Source organism: Crinia signifera, chromosome 6, assembly GCF_055691185.1.
Source record: "Crinia signifera chromosome 6, ASM5569118v1, whole genome shotgun sequence".
NCBI lineage: Eukaryota > Metazoa > Chordata > Amphibia > Anura > Myobatrachidae > Crinia > Crinia signifera.
Window position 1 is genome coordinate 161131439 of NC_139222.1, and position 7169 is coordinate 161138607.

The 7169-nt window shown below is 45.0% G+C and overlaps 1 protein-coding gene across 1 annotated transcript in view; it reads right to left on the reverse strand.

Annotated features, from left to right (window-relative positions):
- RHBDF2 (rhomboid 5 homolog 2) overlaps positions 1-4174 on the reverse strand; it is a 101251-nt gene extending 97077 nt beyond the window's left edge. Inside the window, exon 1 of the mRNA XM_083147832.1 lies at positions 4028-4174. The gene's annotated coding sequence lies outside the window, so the exon portion shown is untranslated. The remainder of the gene's footprint in view (positions 1-4027) is intronic.
- Positions 4175-7169: the final 2995 nt, after the last annotated feature.

Consider the following 7169-nt stretch of genomic DNA (forward strand, 5'->3'; position numbering starts at 1 on the left):
ATTAGTTTAACAGTCAAAACGTGGACATGGGGTTTTTCACTGTTTTTTTTTTACCTGAATATCAACACAGTCGACATGGACACAGTTTAAAGTGCACCATATCCACTCACAATGCGTCGGGCACGGTGCCTCGCTACACTCTGCACACTATTTTATTCTCCCACCACGCCCTAGTGGATGGTAGGGCATTAAAATTCCGCCTGTCAGCACATGTTGGCTCAAAAAACAGTGAAAAACCCCATGTCGACCAGTTGACTGTCGACCTAGACCCTGTCGAATGAACGACCTGTTGAACTAACGACCCGTCAACCTTTTCCCATGTCGACCATCATGCTGTAGACCAAATTACCGCATCCTCTTATACTGTAGCATTACTATGATCAGCCCAGCAAGTTCTACACCCTTCTGTATTGTGACAAATTTTAGCCCAGGGTCTTGGCCAACCTCTTCCTCTTATACCCCTTTCACACCAGCCTAAATTCCCGGGTTGGGTCCAGGACTAGCTCTGGTGGGAAAGGTTCCAGGGACACATTCCCGGGTTAATTTGCCGGCAATTCAACTCTGCTAGGTAGCAGGGTTGCTCCCAGGTCCTTCCAGGGTTACTGGCTGGTGTGAAAGGTGCAGGGACATGTCCCTGCTTCCCGTGTTGCCTCTGCTAGTGCTGATTTGCTAGCAGGGCAACTTCCTGTTGTGGTGGACACTCACAGACACGCCCAGAGACAGCATACAGCGTGCAGGGAGACAGTGTGAATGTTCTGTGGCACCACAGACCCCAGAAGTTCATTTTAACTCCTGAAAGCCTGCAATGTGTGCCATGTCTTGGACAAATGAGGAGGTGAGAGAGCTATTAATCATTAGAGGGGGAAGATGCTTTCATATGCCTTTTAATTTGTTTATACAAGTAAACAAAGGCTGAAACACTACAAATGTTTTGCGTCTTAATTACAGGTTGAGTATCCCTTATCCAAAATCCTCGGGACCAGGAGAATTTTGGATAACGGATTATTCCGTATTTCGGAATATTTTAATATTTCAATGATGTATTTTGAATTCTCTTGCATTTATGCTGTATAAACACATAATATACACACAAATATATTTTATTACCACATAAAATACACACAAATATATTTTAATTGTTCAAAAAACAAGGTTTCAAAACGTGAAACAAAATGTGTGTACTATCTCGGCACTGAATTTGAATGCCAAGCAATCATTGTCTTGCACATATATAGTGCCAGTTACATATCATGTCCCCAGTGATGCTGTTACAAATGTCCCCAGTGAGTTTTTAGCAAAAAAAAAATTTTTTTTCACTTTCTGAAATGTCCGTATTTCGGAATAATTCGGATAACGGATATTCGGATACGGGATACTCGACCTGTATTAATAATCCATCATCTAATGTGAGCCTAAAAAAGGCCATTTTCAATGCTATTCTCATACAAATGCAGGGTCATCCCAGGTTCAGTGTGAAAGGTGCCGACCCGGGTTGTCCCTGCTTCAAAAGCATGTGTGAATGGGTCCCAGCCCGGGAATGTCCCTGCTTGTCCCTGGAATTTAATTCCCGGGCTTGTCTCTGCATTTCTGGTGTGAAAGGGGTATTAGAAATCTGACCTTTTAACTTGCTGGAGTGCACAAGGAGATGGGCAAGGATCGACGCTCCAGGCAAAAAAAAAAAAACCCCAGGAGAAGTATCATGTGACTTAAGGGAAAATCCGCTATCTGAAATATAGAACACAACCACTTTAACTCTTCAAATCATTGATATAGTGATACGGTTCAGGAGCCTTTTATTAATAAAAGGCATTTTTAAAAAATTCCTGCTGTGGAACTGTGAACTGCTTGTTGCAGAGGAGTTAAGTCGGCAGAATATCTAGGTGACAGATTTGCAGCAAATAAACAGATGGGTCACCGTGGAAACGGGGAGGAAAAGGACATTTGGATTCCAAGATAACCCCCAAATTCAGGAAGGAACATGCGGCAGTGTAAAGTGAAATTGGATTTTTTCAAGCTGACAAAGCTATTCCATATAAATACTGAGAATCTATAGGTGGATAATGAAAATACCACATCTTGTTATCAGTTCAGGCACCATACAAAACAGGTGAATATTTTCAACAAAGTTTAACCTGAATGTCATGGCAATTCTGTAAAAATGCCACTGAAAACCCCCAGGTTTTAATAGATTTGCAGTGATATACATATATGCTCCATAAAGCACCAGCCTGTAAATGATAACAAGCAATTAATTATCAGGAAATCTGATAGGAAATCTGACACTTTGTCAAATTTAATGAGTGCCATAGTTTTGAAGCTGGATAGCCTTTAAACCTTTATGACCTATGCGACATTGCACAAACATACTTCCTACTTACAGACTTCTTACAATGTGCAGCAATGAGAAAAACATGCCTCCAAGATAATAATCAGCACTGCCAACCACCCACTAGCAGTGCAATATTCCGATCTTAAACAGAAAATGACTAAGGGCTCAAAAAAAAAAAAAAAAAGGAGGAGTAAAAAGCTCACTCAAAATCTTTTACATAGGAGGATTAAAAGCATTCATTCATTTCTCAAACCTTCTGTTTAGTATGTTGCCCTGTGTATAGCTACTATTGTATGGTTACCCAATGATAATGGTTGTAATACTGCAGTTGACGCATACTGAAGTGTATGCTTTTCAGAAAGTCTAGATCAAAGTGTGTATATTAGGTGTTAAGATCGCTTTTGCTTAGCGCCTATGTGTAAAGAAAATCACTGTCACTTACCATACAATATAGGCAAGCAGTTACCTTAGGACTGGCATGTCCAAACTATGGCCCTTCAGCTGTTGTGAAACTACAAATCCCATCATGCCTTGCCACTTTCGCTGTATCGTTTCACAACAGCTGGAGGGCTACAGTTTGGACATGACTGCCTTAGGACAAAAAATATGCTTGTAGTCCACAGGTTTCCTGCTTCTCATGATACAGCTGCTTTCCGTTTACGAGAAATTCTGATATTACATAATACTGTACTTTATTCTTTATCTGTAAAAATCCTTGTGTCATAACAATTATATAAGATAGTAAGATGGAAATATTTATTAATGTGGTTATTGAACTGGACTCTACACATTACGGACATAACTTTTTAATATAAAAAAACACACATATACATACCAGATTACATGAGCTGGATAACTACAATATAGTATGTAAACCAAAGTGTACAAGAAACATAACTTCTAGTATTGTATCATAGGATATATACTAATGCACAATAATACCAAGAACAGGGATGCAGTGAAACATTTAGTTCTTAACATTGCTCAGTGCCAGCTCTACCTGTTGATAGAGGGAGACTGAAGGATGGATGACAGGACCTGTATAGATTGCACTGTACATGGTATGTACACTATCTAGCAATAGATACTATGGTGGAGAATAACAAGCACAATGACTCTCAGCTGTAATGCACATAATGACACACTATTACTCTGGGAGAGCGGGAACAGTATTTATGACCTGCAGACTTGTTTCCGAATAGGTAAGGAATGCCTAGTAAGACTTCTCCTCCACATCAGTGCTATACAGTAGCTTGGTGTAACGAGGGGACAGGATGGAACAGATGTGGCACAATGATGAGTGGCCGGATGTCCATAGTACCAGGACACGGAGACAGGGAACAGAGCAAGTGGATAGGTGCAGGGTGATCACTGTAGGGGGCACCAGCTAGGGTAGAACACTATGGCCTATGCACCCAGTGAGGGGGAGAAGGACACTGGGGACCTATGGAGAGACACCCTGCCCACAGGACGTGGAAATAACAACCAGAAACAAAGTGTGAGAATAGAACCCACAGCGCATATATGAGCGGGCATAGCTGCTATGGGGCATATTCCTCATATAGGGAAAGCTCCCCCACCAGCCTCCCGTATTACAGGTCACGACCCATCACACACATGCTGCCGGCACACACACACAGCACGCGCCAGGGACCCCGGTGCACGCTGCGAACCCGCCCAGCCCCAGGCAGCACTCACCTGGACTACCTCTCTCCCTCTCCCCGCAACGACGCTCCTCTCCTCTATCCAGAACAAACACACTTTCTGGGCGTGGGGGGCAGCCAGCCAGCCAGCTGGGGCGGGGCGTGTCTACAGGGGCCGGGGCGTGCCTATGCCAGGGGCGGGCGCGAATGCGGAAGCTGTTGATAAAGGAACACGTGGTGGTGGTGATGAGTGACTCAATATACGGAGCAGTCGGGAAGTAATTTGGGTCGGGATACAGAGTGACAGCAGCAGGGAGCGTGTAATAGGCAGGGGCAGATCTCGGGTTACACATAGCCCGGCGTAGCCCGTAGATTGCTCCATCATGTGACACTGGCTTGTGCACTGTGAGTGGTATCGGGCTTCCAGTTCCCACAGAGCCCGTATGACCCTGGTGCCTGATGTAACAAGTCTCGATGTGCTGGATGAGGGGGCAGACTGCAGTTACTGGGATAGGTCTGGACATGCATGATTGGGAATTCGTTGCAAACAAATGTTGGGGCAGCTGTTATTAGTGCGTCAGAAAATTTGATGACCTTCTGCTCAGGGATTGGAAAAAATATTGACCGTGGCTGACAGATATAGAAAAAATACATTTTTAAATTTATATAAAAAATAAAATGAATCAGTAAGGAGTGATCCAGATGGCCCAGACTACCCATGGGCTGATCAGGGCCCTAACTAGGGGGGGCTAGCGGGTCACGCGCACCGGGCGCTGGAGGGGGGGGGGCGCTAGTGTGAGGTCCTGGCAGCGTGCTCCCGGGGATGGGCAGCGGGGGTCCAGGGACTGGTGGGTTAACTCCGGCTCCTAGCGCTGCCGGGCGGTGGGCGGGAAGCAGGTTTTGAAAAGACTTGCCGGACGCTAATTGGCTGAATTCAGCCAATCAGCGTCCGGCAAGTCTTTTCAAAGTCATCAGCGCTTCCCGCCGCCAGGCAGATAGCGCTAGGAGACGGAGTGAGTGAAGGCTGCCGCTACACCAGCCCCTGGACGCTGCCTACCCCCGCTGGCTGCACATAGGTATGTTGGCAGCGGGGGTCCAGGGACTGGTGTAGCGGCAGCTTTCACATACACAGCCGCTCACTATTTGCCTGGCGGCTTTCACATTCACAGCTGCTCGCTTTTTGCCTGGCGGTGGGAAGCGCTGATGATTTTGAAAAGACTTGCCGTCTGGCAAGTCTTTTCAAAATCTGCTTCCCGGCAGCGCTAGGAGCCGGAGTTAACCTTCTCCAGTCCCCGGACTCCCGCTGCCTGTCCCCAAGGCAGTAATTTGGTGTTTTATGGGGGGGGCAACCAAATGGCTGCTGCCCCGGGCGCCGAAACACCTAGTTTCGGCCCTGGGCTGATTCAGATGTGGATGGAGGTTTGTTCCCTACACCACACAAAGTCAAACCTCCCAACAGGAGCCTCTCCAGTAGGGACACATTGCTCTGTTTCTGGGCTTTTCCTTAATTTATGATTGCCATTACCTGTGTTGAAGCACCTTTCTTATCAATTAACCTGTGTGAAACAGGTGATGGCAATCATACATTAAGAGGGAAGTGCAGAAGCAGAGCATTGTGTCCCTCCTGGAGAGGGTCATGTTGGGAGGTATGCAAAGTACAGATTATCGGTAATTTGCGCATATGTAGGACTCAATCTGCACATATGCGAACTGGTCCTGTGACACAGGATGCAGCTCAGCATCACACTAGGTAAGGGGGCGTGGATGTTAAAGCATCCCCCCCCCCCCATGGTCATTGATTTTTTTCCAAACAGAGGCGAATCTCTGGTTGCAGAGATTTATTGGAAACTGCAAATGGTGGGCCTTATGGTGAATCCAAGGAAGGCTTATGAAGCATATACTTGCCTACTTTTGAAAATAAGGGTGACATTTAATGAGATGCGAAAATGTGATTTTTGAGAATTTTTTTGGCAAAAAATGGGCGAAATGGCACTTTTTCCCAGAATTCGCATATTTAATGAGATGCGAAAAACGACAAAAACAGCTGATTTTGCCGCAAAATCGCACATTCTGAAAGTGCGATTTTTAGTCGCGCTGGAACTCGTATCCAGATGTTTTCCCATTGAAAAGTAGACAATTTGCATATTCAATGAGATGCGAATTCTGGAAAATGTGTCTAAAAATCGCCAAACATGTAGACCAGGTTCTGATGCGAATTGGCCAGAACCCTGCACAGATCATTTAGATCTGTGCAGGGTCCTGTGTAAAAAAATGTGTGAAAGTTTTTTTTTTTTCTTTTAAATGGCGTGAGGTCCCCCCTTCTAAGCATAACCAGCCCCGAGCTCATTGAGCCAGACCTGGTTCCAAAAATACGAGGAACAAAAGCATAGGGGTCCCCCGTATGTCTGAAACCATCCCTGGACTCTTGGACCGGTCCTGGTTCCAAAAATACAGGGGCCAAAAAAATCTGGGGGTCCCCCATATTTTGAAACCAGCACCGGGCTCCAACAGCCTGTGGTGTCATGCCACTGCCGGGGGACACTTTTTATATAAGGTCACCCGGCCAAAACATGAGCCCCATGGCTGGTCAGCCTTGGACGGGGTACCTGAAGGAGTGGGGACTATGCGAATTTGCTGCAAAAAATGCGATTTTAAAAAGTGTGATAATGGGTGAATTTGAAAGTGCGAAAAAAATCGCATTCTATTAAATGTCACCCAATGTTTCAGGGAGATTGTAGTTGGTAATATAATTGTGCACAGCGCCCCATTGAGGAGGGGGGTGTCATGCTCCACCCAAAGGGCGTGTCTAGTCCCATATATGGAGAGATTGTGAAAAGAGATTGTGAACGTGGCACCTAGAAGCATGGGTGTGTACTGCTACATCTGAGAGGAATCTTTTAAAATTACTTATATACAAATGTAGATGAGCCCCAAAAGCAGTTAGGGCCTTAGTCTAGTTTGCTCTTTCTGACAAAATACTTCTTAGATGGACAAAACCATGTGCACTGCAGGGGGGCAGACATAAAATGTGCAGAGAGAATTAGATTTGGGTGAGGTATTTTGTTTCTGTGCAGGGTAAATACTGACTGCTTTATTTCTAGAAAGAAAAAAGCAGTGGGGCTGCACTTTGCAAAATAGTACACAATTTATTAAAACATAAAATACATATTAAAAAAAACTTTTATGATACAATTGAT